This window comes from Bos javanicus, chromosome 5 (genome assembly GCF_032452875.1).
Source record: "Bos javanicus breed banteng chromosome 5, ARS-OSU_banteng_1.0, whole genome shotgun sequence".
Lineage (NCBI taxonomy): Eukaryota > Metazoa > Chordata > Mammalia > Artiodactyla > Bovidae > Bos > Bos javanicus.
In genome coordinates this window covers 71,479,708-71,497,224 of record NC_083872.1, presented here as the reverse complement: position 1 = coordinate 71,497,224, position 17,517 = coordinate 71,479,708, and the positions used below count along the sequence as shown (strand labels likewise).

General features: G+C 41.3%; 1 long non-coding RNA gene across 1 annotated transcript in view; it reads left to right on the top strand.

Annotated features, from left to right (window-relative positions):
* The first annotated feature begins 567 nt into the window (after positions 1–567).
* The window catches only part of LOC133247872 (uncharacterized), a 22,199-nt gene continuing 5,249 nt past the window's right edge, over positions 568–17,517 (top strand). Inside the window, exon 1 of the long non-coding RNA XR_009736542.1 lies at positions 568–3,804. This is a non-coding gene — a long non-coding RNA (uncharacterized LOC133247872). The remainder of the gene's footprint in view (positions 3,805–17,517) is intronic.

Genomic DNA, 17,517 nt, shown 5'->3' with positions numbered 1-17,517 from the left:
CAGGATTTGAAATAGCTCGAATGGAATTCCATCTCCTCCATCCACTAGCTTTGTTCATAGTGATGCTTTCTAAGGCCTACTTGACTTCACATTCCAGGATGTCTGGCTCTAGGTGAGTGATCACACCATTGTGATTATCTGGGTCGTGAAGATCTTTTTTGTATAGTTCTACTGTGTATTCTCGCCACCTCTTCTTAATATCTTCTGCTTCTGTTAGGTCCATACCATTTCTGTCCTTTATCGAGCCCATCTTTGCATGAAATGTTCCCTTGGTGTCTCTAATTTTCTTGAAGAGATCTCTAGTCTTTTCCATTCTGTTGTTTTCCTCTATTTCTTTGCATTGATCGCTGAGGAAATCATTCTTTATCTCTGCTTGCTATTCTTTGGAACTCTGCATTCAGATGCTTATATCTTTCCTTTTCTCCTTTGCTTTTTGCTTCTTTTCTTTTCACAGCTATTTGTAAGGCCTCCCCAGACAGCCATTTTGATTTTTTGCATTTCTTTTCCATGGGGATGGTCTTGATCCCTGTCTCCTGTACAATGTCACGAACCTCCGTCCATAGGCACTCTGTTTATCAGATCTAGTCCCTTAAATCTATTTCTCACTTTCACTGTATAATCATAAGGGATTTGATTTAGGTCATACCTGAATGGCCTAGTGGTTTCCCCCACTTTCTTCAATTTAAGTCTGAATTTGGCAATAAGGAGTTCATGATCTGAGCCACAATCTGCTCCCATCAGAAGGGGGTAGAAAGAGTACCCCCTTACTAGTGTTCGCAGTGGAGTTATATACTCTCCAATGAATGAACGTCTGGAGGTTGTAAAGACCTCACCACACTTATTCCCATAATTTGCATTTTAAGATAACAGAATTAGAACGTTTAATCCAGAGACTGTCCTCAGGCAGGATACATTATTGTTATATAATCAGGAGCAGCTGAGAGGAGCTACCCCGTGTCCGAGGCCAGGGGCGGCGACCAAGAGGAGCTACCCAACGTCCTTCGGAGGTTAGGGGCGGTGGCTGAGACAAACTACCGCATGCCTGAGGTCCAGGCAGCGGCCGGGAGGAGCTACCCCATGCCTGAGGTCAGGGGAGGCGGCCCAGAGGAGCAACCCCACGTCCAAGGAGCGGCGGCTGCACGGGCAAAGGAGGGCTGAGAGGAGCTACTCCACGTTCAAGGTCAGGAGGGGCAGCCGTGAGGAGATACCCCTTGTCCAAGGTAAGGAGCAGCAGCTGCGCTTTGCTGGAGCAGCCGTGAAGAGATAACCCATGTCCAAGGTAAGAGAAACCCAAGTAAGATGGTAGGTGTCACGAGAGGGCATCAGAGGGCAGACACACTGAAACCATAATCACAGAAAACTAGCCAATCTGATCACACGGACCACAGCCTTGTCTAACTCAATGAAACTAAGCCATGCTGTGTGGGGCCACCCAAGATGGGCGGGTCATGGTGGAGAGGTCTGACAGAATGTGGTCCACTGGAGAAGGGAATGGCAAACCACTTCAGTTTTCTTGCCTTGAGAACCCCATGAACAGTATGAAAAGGCAAAATGATAGGATACTGAAAGAGGAACTCCCTGGGTTGGTAGGTGCCCAATATGCTACAGGAGATCAGTGGAGAAATAACTTCAAAAGGAATGAAGGGATAGAGCCAAAACAAAAACAATACCCAGTTGTGGATGTGATTGGTGATAGAACTAAGGTCCGATGCTATAAAGAGCAATACTGCATAGGAACCTGGAATGTCAGGTCCATGAATCAAGGCAAATTGGAAGTGGTCAAACAGATGGCAAGAGTGAACGTACGTCAACATTCTAGGAATCAGTGAACTAAAATGGACTGGAATGGGTGAATTTAACGTCAATGACCATTATATCTACTACTGTGGGCGGGAATCCCTTAGAAGAAATGGAGTAGCCATCATGGTCAACAAGAGAGTCCAAAATGCAGTACTTGGTTGTAATCTCAAAAACAGAATGATCTCTGTTCGTTTCCAAGGCAAACCATTCAGTATCACGGTAATCCAAGTCTGTGCCCCTACCAGTAATGCTGAAGAGGCTGAAGTTGAACAGTTCTATGAAGACCTACAAGACCTTTTAGAACTAACACCCAAAAAAGCTGTCCTTTTCATTATAGGGGACTGCAATGCAAAAGTAGGAAGTCAAGAAACACCTGGAGTAACAGGCAAATTTGGCCTTGGAATATGGAATGAAGCAGGGCAAAGGCTAATAGAGTTCTGCCAAGAGAACGCACTGGCGCAGTGTTTACCATATGGCAAACACTGGCTGGTATCCCTTAGTTTTAGATTTACCAGCATAGATTTCTGTCCTAAAAATATGGCTGTTTATGACCCAAGAAGTGCTGGATTTTAGTAAGACAAGTAAAACTGGCATGAATTGAGTTTTCAAGACTAAAGTCTAGAAGTTACTGACCTATCTACACACTTCCCAGTAAGCACCCTTTTAACTGTGCCTTGAGGAACATAAACGTTGCTAGAGCTATCAGCCTCTTATCAAGTATGTAAACATGTATTACCTGATCACCGAGCTGCCTCTTAGAGTCAAACACTCGAAAACATATCTTCAGGAACATAAATGATATCTGTTGTGGGCAGAATTGTGTTCCTTCAAAGTTTGTGTTTTGAAGTTCTAACCCCAGTACCTCAGAATGTGAGAATATTTGGAGATAAGGTCTTCAAAAGAGTGATTAAATTAAAATGAGGTCCTCAGGGCACACCTTTGGAGAAGGCAATGGCAACCCACTCTGGTTCTCTTGCCTGGAAAATCCCATGGGCGGAGGAGCCTGGTAGGCTGCAGTCCATGGGGTCGCAAAGAGTCAGACATGACTGAGCGACTTCACTTTCACTTTTCACTTTCATGCATTGGAGAAGGAAATGGGAACCCACTCCAGTGTTCTTGCCTGGAGAATCCCAGGGATGGCAGAGCCTGGTGGGCTGCCATCTATGGGGTCACACAGAATCGGACACGACTGATGTGACTTAGCAGCAGCAGGGCACACCTTTATCCAGTGTGACTTGGTCTCCTTATAGAAGAGGAAATTTGAACAGACTGGCGTGGAGGGAAGACCCAGGGCGCTCTGTGTCTGCAAGCCGAGGAGAAAGGTCTCGGAAGAAACAGCTCTGCTGGCATCTGGACCTCCGACTTTTGGCCTCCACAACTGTGAGAAGAATTTCGCTCGTTTGGGCCTCCCAGTCTTAGTTCTTTGTTGTGGCAGCCCTGGCAAAGGAAATACTGTCCACCTGAACACGTCATCGTTAGGAAGATAGCTTATGGAGGAGCAGCTGCCTGGGGAGTGATTGCAGTTTTACCACAGTTTGACAAGTCATGAGCTGCATCATGGCTGTGACAATCTGCAGTGGTGTGTTGCTGAAGCAATAGAATTGTTCCTTAGTTATTCCTTGTTTCTCTTGCGTATACACACTTGACAGTCTTGCAGCCCCCAGGCCTGTGTAGTCCTCCAACAAGGACAAGTTTCTTTTCAAAACCATCTATTGGCAAACAAAACAAAACCAAAATATTTATTTATCAAGTTCTGGCCCAGATTAAAGGCATTGGAGGAGAACAGGAAAATGACCAGAATTTATGCCTTTGTCCAGAAACTCAAAGATTTGCAGAGATGTGGATGCTTCGCTAGATCACCGGAGGAAATGAGAACAGTCAGGCGTCAGGGTAGCTCCAGGCTACTAATGAGCCTCCTGGGCTCGGCAGGTGATCCTGAAGCCGTCTGAGGGAGTCTTCTGTTGGAGACCACGCAAGAGACTGATGCAGACACCTACACCTAAGGTGAGCCAGAGATGGCAAGTGTTTCAGGTACGAGAGGTCTTAAGATCTAGGGGCAGAAGTGAAAAGTGCCATACTAAGAAAAGAACAGTAAGGAAAAGTGGGTGACACAGCCTGCATGCAGGCTACACGTCTTTAAAGGCAGTCACACAAAACATTTAAGTTATTCCGTTTAGACAGAGCATATTTATATACATGAATTAGGGAGCTTGTGGAAAGCATGCTTTGCTCTTTGTATTCTCCTCTGTGTTGAACGCCCCCACTACCCATCCCCTCCCCGTGTTTTGTCCTGAGGCATAGACTGGAGTTGGGCTTTAGGGTGGGACAAACGTCAAGATCTGCTGATGGCCAGAATGAGGAGAGAAGATCACTATGGGATAAAGTACTAACTTTGGGAAAGTCTGCTTCTGGACTGAGCTATCGCTGGTCAGTAGACAACTTCCAGCCCTTCTTGGCTACCACATTACAGGATGTTTGAGACGCATTTATCTGTGGCTGTCCTCTGTGATAGCAGGGGTATATTTTAGTTTCGCATTTGTTGAGTCCTCATCAGTTCAGCTGCTTGGTTGTGTCTGACTGTTTGCAACCCCATATTATAAAAGTAGATTTTACCCTCATGGTTATTGAAAATGAAATTCAGAGAAAATTAAGATTTTCCACATTTCATATTCATTGCTTTGCTGCCTGGGAGCACTTTTTAAAAAGCACATTTTAAAATGTATGTATTTCTCCTGCAGGGATCTCTTCCATGTGAATTCACATGCTGCCATTCCCACAGCTCATGTCGGGGTGCACCACACTGCTACCTGTACTAGTTGTGTGTTTGTGCTGGGGTTGTGAAATGCACTTTTATAAGCAGAGGACACCATTATGGACCATTGCATTTAATTGGTTAGAGACATTTGGCACTCAGCTATGAAAAGTGAATTAGTCTAGAGCATGCGCGATAACATAATATTCTGTCAGGGACTTTTTCAAGATGCCTGACCCAGATAGGCTGTAGCAAAAAAAGCGAATAAGGCTATTTTGCATCTGAAATTCACAAATGCAAATAATACTTTGAGGCAAAAGAATAACAGGATGATCCATTCATTCAATATATATTTGTTTTCTTTGAGAAAGGAACATTTTAGACTTTAAGGGGGTAGGGGAGGGAGATAAAAACAATGGCTCATGACCAGGAAATCCAGTCCCCAGTTTTTTGTACACACATGTGGAAAAGTATATTCAGGATCCTAGTCCTTTCTTATGTGTGTGGTTAGGATGAAGGATACATCAGTGTTTTTAACAGCAATGACAAGAAACCTAAGTGTCCTCCAGAAAGGAAATGTTTAAATGATGGTGCATTCATAGTGAGCAATACAGTGCTGCTGTGAAAAAGGACGACTGCTTCCCAGACTCCTTTAGAGCTAAGATTCTGAACAAAACCAAAGTTCCTCTGATCAGATGCACTTGTGTGAGACTTTTGTTTCAGAACTGAGTTATGGGGGAGCAGAAGCAGGGAGGGCCTGAGGCATCTATTTATTATGTAGGCTTGGATCTTAACAAGAGTGACCTGGTTTTGGCGCTGGTGGCTCTGTGGATGGAAGCTTTCTGGTGTGACAGGTAGCTTCTTGATTGTAGAAGCAGCTCCATACCTTGCAAACTCACTTCTATGGTAAGGGATTAGGAGTCATTCTTATAATTAAGCTTATACTCCATTTCTAAGAGCTATCTCTACTGCTTCCCTGGTGGCTCAGCTGGTAAAGAATCCACCTGCAATGTGGGAGACCTGGGTTCAATCCCTGGGTTGGGAAGATCCCCTGGAGGAGGGCATGGCAACCCACTCTGGTATTCTTGCCTGGAGAATCCCCATGGACAGAGGAGCCTGGCGGGCTGCAGTCCATAGGGTTGCAAAGAGTTGGACATGACCGAGCAACTAAGCACAGCACATACTGCTTAGTAAATTCCTTTTGCTTAGCTTGAGAGGATTCTATTTTCTGAAAATAAGAAAGCTGATCACATAATTGGTATTCAGAAAGAGTATAGGAAGTAGATCCTCAAGGAAATAAGATCTTGCATTAGTTGTCTGACCTGGCTGGGTTTCAAGGCATTGAGGATCCAGCTACTGTTAGAGTATGGGGTACAAAACTGTACCTCTTCCCCAGGCTGAAACATGAGTTAGATTACCAGTGACCACTTATATTGAAATGTGCCCAAAACAACACATTCAGCTTCACCGAAATTATGTTTCTCCTTCCCAGTTTGGCATCCTTTGGACACATTCCTCAAGCATTAGGAAAGCCTTGTAATTCTGTTACTACATAACCTTTCTTTTCCAAATTTTGAAATTATAGAGAACTTGAGGGTTTGGTTTAGTCATAGGTTAGAGGCAGTAGGAGGCCCTAGGAGTGGTAAATGAAAGGAATTGGAATTTTATTTTGGTGTGGTCATTACAGGGTATTCAAGAGAGTCAAAACCATTCTCATTAGGGGAGAAGCTGCTTCTATTGACAAGGGGAAATCTTAGGGCATTAGTAGTGAGTGGAGTTATTACGATTCTCTTAAATCTCACCGTTCCATTTTTCAGGGTGTACTCCCTCCCCACCAGTATTATAGTTTCCACTCAAGAAATCTGCTGAAGCTCTGAATTCAACCTGTGTTGTAGACAGTACTCTACAGGATCAAACTCTGCTTCTGGTTTGTCATGTGTCAGCCTTATAGCTGCAAGAAGGAAGAAATTCTTTCAGGGCAGTCATGGACAACTCCATGGTTCCCTCACTTAGCTTATGTGTCGTCTATCAGGCAGTTAGATACGAATGTTAAGTGTGCTTCAGTATTCTGATTTTTTATTTTTATCACTTCTGATAAGTTATATATTTCTAGGAACTTTTACATCTTATTATACAGGTTTAAATTTCATCATATAAAGTTCCCATCTTATTAATGTCTTTTGGATCTGTAACAATCTCCCCCTTTTTGTTCCTGGTGTTGATAATGTGTGTTTGTATTTTATGATCAGTATTACTCATGGCTTTATCAACTTCCAGCGTTTTATGTTATTGTCAGGCATTTTAATTTTACAGACATCTTAAGTCCTACACAAATTTTTTGTTATTGCTTTATAAAGTAATACTTACTGAAATTTACCTATATTGATCATTATTCTTTCTTGCATTTCCATGTTCCCATCTGAGATCATTTTTCACTCTTAAGTTTAATGTAGGTCTAAAGATAATGTATTTTCTCAGTTTCAAGATACTTTGTCTTAAAATGTCTTTATTTCATCTTTTAAAAAAAAATACCTTTAGGGATTCTCTGGTGGTTCACTGGTTAGGATTTGGTGCTTTCATTGCTAAGGCCTGACTTCAATTCCTGGTTGGAGAACTAAGATCTTGCAAAGTGCATGGTGCAGCAAAAAAAAAAAAAAAAACCTTTTCCTGAGGGTAATTTACTTACCATAAAATTCATTAATTTAAAATGGTTGAATAGGCAAAGAATCCACCTGCAGAGCAGGGTTCGATCCCCTAGGTTGGGAAGATCCCCTGGAGGAGGAAATGGCAATCCACTCCAGTATTGTTGCCTGGAGAATACCTCAAGGACAGAGGAGCCTGGCAGATTATAGTCCAAAGAGTTGCAAAGAGTCAGACGTGACTTCACACACAGGCACAGCACAGTGTTCAGAGATGTGCAACTGTTGTCACAATCTTATTTTAAAATGTATTCATCACCCCAGAAAGAGCCATTGTGCCTGTTGCAGTCACTCCCATTCTCTCATCCCAGGAAATCATTAATCTCCTGTCTATACAGATTTCCTTTTTCTGATAAATAATATAAATGGAATCATACAGTCTGTGAGCTCTTGTGTCTGTCTTATTTCATTTAGTGTGTTTTAAAGGCCCATGTATGTTGCAGTGTGTGTCAGGAGTTCATTCTTGCTTATCACAGAATAGAATTCCATTGTATGGATGTAGCGCATCTTGTCTATTCACCAGTTGATAGACATTTGGCTTATTTCCACTTTATGGCTATTATGCATAATGCTGCTGAACGTTTGTAATCAAGTCTTTGTGTGGACATGTTTACATTTCTCTTGTGTATATAGAGTAGATTTACATTTTTGCATGGTAGATGTATGTTTTACTGTTTTCCAAAGTGGCTGCATGTCTTTACATTCCTGACTTGTATCTGAATCCCCATGTTCCACAATCCCTTGGGTCTGACCACCTCTGTTGCCTGTCTAATCCCTTGAATGTATTTGTCACTTCTACTGTAAAATCATAAGGGATTTGATTTAGGTCATACCTGAATGGCCTAGTGGTTTTTCCTACTTTCTTCAATTTAAGTCTGAATTTGGCAATAAGGAGTTCATGGTCTGAGTCACAATCAGCTCCTGGTCTTGTTTTTGCTGACTGTATAGAGCTTCTTCATCTTTGGCTTCAAAGAATATAATCAGTCTGATTTAGGTATTGACCATCTGGTGATGTCCATGTGTAAAGTCTTCTCTTATGTTGTTGGAAGAGAGGGTGTTTGCTATGACCAGTGCTTTCTCTTGGCAAAACTCGATTAGCCTTTGCCCTGCTTCATTCTGTACTCCAAGACCAAATTTGCCTGTTACTATAGCTATTTCTTGACTTCCTATGTTTGCACTCCAGTCCCCTATAATGAAAAGGACATCTTGTTTGGGTGTTAGTTCTAGAAGTTCTTGTAGGTCTTCATAGAACCATTCAACTTCAGCTTATTCAGCATTACTGGTTGGGGCATAGACTTGAATTACTGTGATATTGAATGGTTTGCCTTGGAAACGAACAGAGATCTTTCTGTCGTTTTTGAGATTGCATCCAAGTACTGTATTTTGGAGTCTTGTTGACTGGGATGGCTATTCCATTTCTTCTAAGGGATTCTTGCCCACAGTAGTAGATATAATGGTCATCTGATTTAAATTCACCCATTCCAGTCCATTTTATTTTGCTGATTCCTAAAATGTCAGTGTTCACTCTTGCCATCTGTTTGACCACTTCCAATTTGCCTTGATTCATGGACCTAACATTCCAGGTTCCTATGCAATATTGCTCTTTCCATCACTGGTCTCAGGATTCCCTTGGACTGCAAGGAGATCCAACCAGTCCATCCTAAAGGAAATCAGTCCTGAATATTCATTGGAAAGACTGATGCTGAAGCTGAAACTCCAATACTTGGCGACCTGATGCGAAGAGCTGACTCATTTGAAAAGACCCTGATGCTGGGGAGATTGAAGGCAGGAGGAGAAGTGGACGACAGAGGATGAGATGGTTGGATGGCATCACCGACTCAATGGACATGAGTTTGAGTAAACTCTCGGAGTTGGTGATGGACAGGGAAGCCTGGTGTGTTGCAGTCCCCGGTGTTGCGAAGAGTTGGACACGACTGAGCGACTGAACTGAACTGTTGCCTGTCTGCTCAGTCACCATGGCCTGTGCTGGCTTTTGGCAGTAGCTGCAAGCCTAGACCTGTTCTTTTTTTGCGACTTTTATTTTTTTTAATTGAAGGATAATCGCTTTACAGAATTTTGTGGTTTTCTGTCATACATAAATAAGAATCAACCGTAGGTACAGCCATGTCCCCTAGACCCATTCTTTGATCCCAGGTGTCCAGATCTGCTCTAAGGGGTACCTCCCTGCTTAGCGTTCATCACACCTAGTAGTTTCAAGCTGTAAATAGGAATGTCAGTCCTGTTTCGCCATTTAAAATGTTTATTATATGTGTTAAATAAGAATCCTTATGCATATTATACATATGTTTAGGCAGAGCCATACGTCTATATAAAATAGTGAAATATCTTTAATTTTTATACCTAACTTTTCCTGAGATATCCAGGAAAGATGCGTTTTTTGGGTAGCTATTCTTTAGGAGAATACAAAATTTGAAAGAGAATTAACTATTGAGTTTAAATGCCAAGTCAGCCTCCAGCTGTCCCTAGTCCGGGGACGGTCATAAAGCCAAATCAAAACAAAACTAAAATAGTTACTCCATCCTTCAGTCTGCAGTCCTTTCTAGAGAGATTTAGTGAACCCAAGTTGCTGTACCTTTATACCAGTATCTAATTTGGAATGACACTCTGTAGGTGTTGTTCAGTTGCTCAGTCATGTCCGACTCTTTGTAACCCCATGGACTGCGACACGTTTGGCTCCTCTGTCCTTCACTATCTCCTGGAGTTTGCTCAAACTCATGTCCATTGAGTTGGTGATGCCATCCAACCACCTCATCTTCTGCTGCCCCTTCTCTTCCTGCCCTCAATCTTTCCCAGCATCAGGGTCTTTTCCAACGAGTCGGCTCTGCGTATCAGGTGGCCAAAGTATTGAAACTTCAGCATAAGTCCTTCTAATGAAGACTGAGGGTTGATTTCCTTTGGGATTGACTGGTTTGATCTCTTTGTTGTCCAAAGGACTCTCAAGAGTCTTCTCCAGCACAATTCAAAAGTATCAGTTCTTCGGTGCTCAACCTTCTTTTATGATCCAACTCTCACATGACTAGTGGAAAGACCATAGCTTTGACTATACGGATCTTTGTCAACAAAGTGATAGCTCTGCTTTTTAATATGTTGTCTAGGTTTGTCATAGTTTTCCTTCCAAGGAGTAAGTGTCTTTTAGCAGGATTCACACTATAGTTCATGAACTGATGATAGCTTTTATTTTATCGTTAAGTTTGGGTTTCATAAGCTAATTTTTACTGCTTGCTAAAATTCACTTTTAATAGGACTTAATAATTAGAATTGTCTCATTAGGAGTTTTGTTTTCTTATTCACATTGAATTTCCACATGTCTGTATGGCACTAGGTACAGAATAGGCATTCAGTATTTGAAAATGATTGAACAGTCTGCCTTTTCTCTCTTACTTTTTAATGTCCATTTATGTGTTGTCTGTGGCTACTTTTGTGCTACAACTGAGTTAAGTGTTGTGGCAGATGCAACTAGCTAGAAAGTTTACCACCTGGCTATTTTTTTGAAAACTTGCCAGCCCCCATTTTAGGTTATAGTGGTCAGAAAACTCTGTGGTTCTTGAAGGATATTTTTTGCTTCAAGAAACAGAATGCAATTCAAGCTTGGCTACTGACTTCTTTCAGAATTTTCTAGTGTCTGTTTTTTTCAGTTTTCAATTATGTTTTATTGTTTCTTTCTTTACCTGATTATTTTTATGCCCTGATTATTGCATATCAAAAATTTTAATAAAACTGTATTGACCAGTACTTTTCTTGGGACTTTGATTCTTTAGATTTCTCTTTGTCACAGAATTATCTTTTGTGTATTTTATTTTATTTTATTTTTAATAAGGGCTGACCCCTGCTCGACTTCCTAGCAGCTTTTCGGTGGCTCTTAACAAGAGACGGTGGTGAGAAGGGCACCTTCCTGAGCCTTGTGGAGCTGGGTATCCAGGCAGGAGAACACTCAGGATGAGCTTCTTCCATTCCCGACCTGCTCCCGCACAGAGAGGTGCCAGTGGCTGAGCGGACACCACCTGGAGATTCCCTTTTGTGTATTTTAATATTTGCCTCTTCCATTTATTCTAGTGTAGGTCTCCTGACAGGAAGTTCTGTTTTTCATTTGAATGTAACTTTCACTTTTGTTCTTGAAGAATAATTTTGCTAGATATAGAACTGAAATTTGGCTGCTGTTTTCTTTCAGTACCTTAAATATATACTTCTATGATCTTCCAGCTTCCATTATTTTTGTTAAGAATTCATTGTACGTTGAATTGTTGCTCCTTTAAATTCTCCTCAAAAAAAAAAAAAAAAAAAAATTCTCCTCTCTGCCTCACTGTGGCTGTGTCTTAGCTTTTGCTACAGTTTTCAGCAGTTTTCCATTGTGTACTTAAATAGGGTTTTCTTTGGTATATTCTGTAGTGGGGCTACGGTGCCTTCAAATCTGCCATTTGTTTAGTCATTAATTTGATGACTAAGTAGTCATGGAAACCTACTAGCCAGTAATTTTGCACGTATTGCTTCTATCCTAATCACTCTTTTTCTTCTAGAGAACCTCTTTTCAGTTACATCTGATCTGTTGTTAAGGCCATTTATGGAGTTTGTCATGTCTGTTATTAAGTCTTTCAGTTATAAACTTTACATCTTAAATAGAATTACTAGTTCTTGGCCAAAATTGTCCATTTTTAAGTTTCTTTGATCATGTTAAAGATAGTTATTGCAAAATCTGTTTCCTTTTTTTTAAAAAAAATATGTAATTTTATTTATTTTTGGCAGTGCTGGGCTTTTCTCTGGTTGCAGAGAGCCTTGGGCTACTCTTCGTTTCATTGTGTGGGCTTCTCATTGTGATGGCCTCTTTTGTTGAGGAGCAGGGGCTCTAGGGGACAGGGTTGCAGTCGTTGTGGCACGTGGGCTCAACTGTTGTGGTTCCTAGGTGCACAGGCCTAACTGCTCTGTGGCATGTGGGATCTTCCCAGACCAGGGATTGAACCTGTGTCTCCTGCATTGGCAGGCAGATTCTTTACCAGGGACGCCCCAAGATCTGTTTCTGATAACCCCTTTGTTTGGAAGTCTTGTGTGTTTCTATTATCTTTTTTTTGTTTTCTGTTTTCAATTATGTTTTGTTTCCTTCTATACCTGGTTATTTTTATGCCCTGATTTCATCACATATCAAATAATAATAAAAATGTATGGCCCAATATGATGCTATCTTCCTCTAGAGAGAACTTGTGGTTTTGGTAGGTGGCTCAGACGGTAACACAAGCTGGAATCAAGATTGCCGGGAGAAATATCAATAACCTCAGATATGCAGATGACACCACCCTTATGGCAGAAAGTGAAGAGGAACTCAAAAGCCTCTTGATGAAGGTGAAAGTGGAGAGTGAAAAAGTTGGCTTAAAGCTCAACATTCAGAAAACGAAGATTATGGCATCCGGTCCCATCACTTCATGGGAAATAGATGGGGAAACAGTGGAAACAGTGTCAGACTTTATTTTTCTGGGCTCCAAAATCACTGCAGATGGTGACTGCAGCCATGAAATTAAAAGATGCTTACTCCTTGGAGGGAAATTTATGACCAACCTAGATAGCATATTCAAAAGCAGAGACATTACTTTGCCAACAAAGGTTCGTCTAGTCAAGGCTATGGTTTTTCCTGTGGTCATGTATGGATGTGAGAGTTGGACTGTGAAGAAGGCTGAGCACCGAAGAATTGATGCTTTTGAACTGTGGTGTTGGAGAAGACTCTTGAGAGTCCCCTGGACTGCAAGGAGATCCAACCAGTCCGTTCTAAAGGAGATCAGCCCTGGGATTTCTTTGGAAGGAATGATGCTAAAGCTGAAACTCCAGTACTTTGGCCACCTCATGTGAAGAGTTGACTCATTGGAAAAGACTCTGATGCTGGGAGGGATTGGGGGAAAGAGGAGAAGGGGACGACAGAAGATGAGTTGGCTGGATGGCATCACTGACTCGATGAACATGAGTCTGAGTGAACTCCGGGAGTTGGTGATGGACAGAGAGGCCTGGCGTGCTGTGATTCATGGGGTTGCAAAGAGTCGGACACGACTGAGCGACTGATCTGATCTGATCAGACGGTAAAGTGTCTGTCTAGAATGCGGGAGACCCAGGTTCAAGCCCTGGGTTGGGAATATCCCCTGGAGAAGGAAATGGCAATCCACTCCAGTACTATTGCCTGGAAAATCCCATGGACAGAGGGGCCTGGTAGGCTACAGTCTATGGGGTCACAAAGAGTCGGACACTACTGAGTGATTTCGCAAGGGTATTAGCAGTCCTGGATTACATTAACTCAGATGGTTCAAAACTTGCCTTCAGTCTGTCTGTGGGAGGTACAGTTTCTGGCTAGTCATTACTTCTAGGCCAACCCAAAGCCCTGGGAAGTTATTCAGGTAGCACCTACTTGACGCCTCTCAATACCAATTGTTTCCTACTCTTGCCTGGAAAATCCCATGTACGGAGGAGCCTGGTAGGCTGCAGTCCATGGGGTCGCTAAGAGTCGGACACGACTGAGCGACTTCACTTTCACTTTTCACTTTCATGCATTGGAGAAGGAAATGGCAACCCACTTCAGTGTTCTTGCCTGGAGAATCCCAGGGACGGCGGGGCCTGGTGGGCTGCCGTCTATGGGGTCGCACAGAGTCGGACACGACTGAAACGGCAGTGTAAAAAAAAAAAAAAAAGCTCAGCTTCTCAGGCCCTTTGCTAGGTTTCTATAATCCACATGTTCCTAAGGAGCAAAAAATAGTCCCAAAATTCTGGTACAATTTTCTCAGTCTGTTTTCTCCTGGCTCTTGGTGCTGTAGTTCCTCAATGACTTAGTTCCTTGGGATTTCCTATGATCTGTATTTCTTAGTCCTGCATTTGTGCAAATAGATGTTGGACTGTGTAGTGGATGTTGGGCTGGACTGCCTAGAATCCTTTTCATGAACCTCTTTCCAGAGGTGCTGGCCTATGACTGCTCACAACTGAATTTTTCTCTGGAGATGGCTCTCAGCCTACGGCAGCTGCCTTGCTCGGGGAGACCGCTCATCCCTGTGGGCACCTAAACCAAATGACTGGCTGGTGTACAGGTAAAGGCTCAGTGACAGTTTAGGGCTTCCGGGAGGGTCATTTCAGCATTAGGGCTAGAGATTTGAATGGGACATCTGTGGAAAGTTCCTATCAGGTTCACCTTACCACCGCATAATTCTGTTCCCTGTTTATTACAGATGTTTCAGAGAGTACTCCCAGTTACCCTGTCACAGAGTTCTAGGGCACTCTGAGTCTTCACTTTTAATATAGTTGTATCATTGCTTTTTTGTTATATTTAACTTATACTGGAAGAGAGAAAGTTCTTTTAGGAGAAATAGAAAGTTTGGGTGAAGTAATACACTTTGTCTACTGACAGAGGCAGTTAAGATACATTTTGTCTTTTGCTTGAGGGTGCACATCCTTACTGTTTTACATTCTTTCCCTTTTTTTATTGACATATAACATTAGTTTCAGATGTAAAACATAATGATTAATTTTGCATATATTTTTATGATGAGAACTTTAAAAATTTACTCTTGCAACTTTCAAATATATAACACGGTGTTATGAACTATTGTCACCAAGCTGTATATCACATCCCCAGAACTTGATTTTGTAACTGGGAATTTATACCTTTGACCCACTTCACCCACTTCACCCACTCCCCATCTCTGGCAACAACCAGTGTCTTCTCTGTAGCTGAGCTTGAGTGGTAGTGTTTTGGTGTTTTTTTTTAGATTCCACATAGAAGTGAAATCATACAGTTCAATATTTGTCTTTCTCTGACTTGACTTCACTGAACATAATGCCCTCAAGGGACATCCATGTCACGAACGGCAGGATTTCCTTCTTTTTTTTATGACTAGTTTGTGTGTGTGTATGTGTTTGTGTGTATACGTTTTCCTTATTCATCCACCCATAACATGTTTCTGTGTCTTGGCTATTGTACGTAACACTGCAGTGAACATTGGTGTTACATGTATCTGTTCGAGGTAAGTGTTTTCATTTTCTTTGGTTGAATACATAGATGTAGAATTTCTGGATCATTCATTACTGCTATGTTTAATTTTCTGAGTAGCTGCATCCATTTTCTGTAGTAGTTGTGCCAATTTACACTCCTTTTTCCCCAGATTCTTTGCCAAAACTTATTATTTCTGTTTTGATTAATAGTCATTCCAACAGGTATGAGGTGGTATCCAATTGTAGTTCTGATTTGCACTTACTGGATGATTAGTAATGTTGAATTTCTTTTCATGTACCTGTGGCTTCTGTATGTCTTTGGAAAACTATCTATTCAGATTCTCTGTCCATTTTTAAACTGGATTTTTTTTTGCTCTTGAGTTGTATACGAGTTTTTGATATATTCTGGATCTTAGCTCCTTATCAAATATATAATTGCAAATATTTTCTCCCATTCTGTAGATTGCCTTTTCATTGTTTGGTTTCATTTGCTGCATAGATGCTTTTTAGTTTGATGTAGTTCAACATATTTATTTTACTTTTGTTCCTTTTGCTTTTTTAACCAATGGCAAGGAAATTAGTGCGTAGGTTTCCAATAGTCATGTATGGATATGAGAGTTGTACTATAAAGAAATCTGAGTGCCCAAGAATGGATGCTTTTGAACTGTGGTGTTGGAGAAGACTCTATAGAGTCCCTTGAACTGCAAGGAGATCCAACCATTCAATCCTAAAGGAAATCAGTCCTGAATATTCATTGGAAGGACTGATGCTGAAGCTGAAGCTCCAATACTTTGGCCACCTGATTGGAAGAACTGATTCATTTGAAAAGACCCTGATGCTGGGAAAGATTGAAGGCGGGAGGAGAAGGGGATGACAGAGGATGAGTTGGTTGGGTGGCATCACCAACTCCATGGACATGAGTTTGAGCAAGCTCCAGGAGTTGGTGATGGACAGGGAAGCCTGGTGTGCTGCAGTCCACGGGGTCGCAAAACAGTCGGACACAACTGAGCGACTGAACTGAGAGGTTTATGGTCTCAGGTCTACTGGTCAGGTCTTAGAGTTAATTTTAATTTTTGTGTATAGTCCAGTGGTCCAGTAAGACAGTGGTCCAGTTTCCCAACAACTTTTATAGAAGAGATTGCCCTTTCCCACTGTATGTTCTTGCTTTTTGTAAATTAACCACGTGTGGGTTTATTTCTGGGCTTAATATTCTATTCCATTGGGCTATGTATGTTTTTATGCCAGTATTTTGATTACTATAGCTTTGTAATATAGTTTGAAATCAAGAAGCATGTGCCTTTAGCTTTTTTCTTTCTCAAGATTTGACTATTTAGGATCTTTTCTGGTTCCCCACAAATTTTAGGATTATTGATTCAATTTTCATGAAAAGTGCCATTTGAATTTTAACAAGAGTTGCACCGAAGATGTAGACTGCTCTGGTTAGTTTATGCATTTCAGTAGTATTCATCTAATCCATGGGCACTGACTATCTTTCCACTTATTTGTGTCTTTGGTTTCTTTCCTCAGTGTCTTAGTTTTAAATGTATAGATTTTTTTACCTCCTTGGTTGAATTTATTCTTAGGTAGTTTATTCTTTTTAATGCAATTGTGAATGGGATCGCCTTAATTTTTTCTGATAGTTTGTTATTGGTGTATAGAACTGCAACAGACTTCTTCTGTGTATTGATTTTGTATCCTGCAACTTTACTGAATTTATTAGTTCTAAATTTTTTTTTTTTTTTTAGCATCTTTAGGGTTTTCTATACATGTCATCTGTAAACAGTGATAATTTTACTACTTTCTGATTTGGATGCTTTTTATTTTTCCTGCTCTGGCTAAGGGTTCCAATACTGCACTGAATAAAAGTGGTAAGTTGAGGGCATCCTTGTCTTCTTCCGGATCTTCAAGGAAAAGCTTTCAATTTTTCACCACTGAATATGTTAGCTGTGGGCTTGTCACATATGGCCTTTATGTTGAGGTACATTCCCTTTGTACCACTTTATCATAAATGGATGTTGAATTGTCAGGTGTGTGTGTGTGTTTTTTTTTTCATCTATTGAGATGATCCTATGACTTCTTTGTTAATGTCTCATTAATTGATGTGGTGTCATATTAATTGATGTCATGTTGATGTGCTGTCATATTAGTTGAGGTGGCGTCATTGGTTGGTTTGCGGATGTTGAACCACTCCTGCATCCCTGAGATAAATCTTAACCACAGAGTATGATCCTTTTAATGTGTTGTTGAATTCAGTTTGCTAATACTTTGTAGATTTTTTGTATCTATATTCATAAG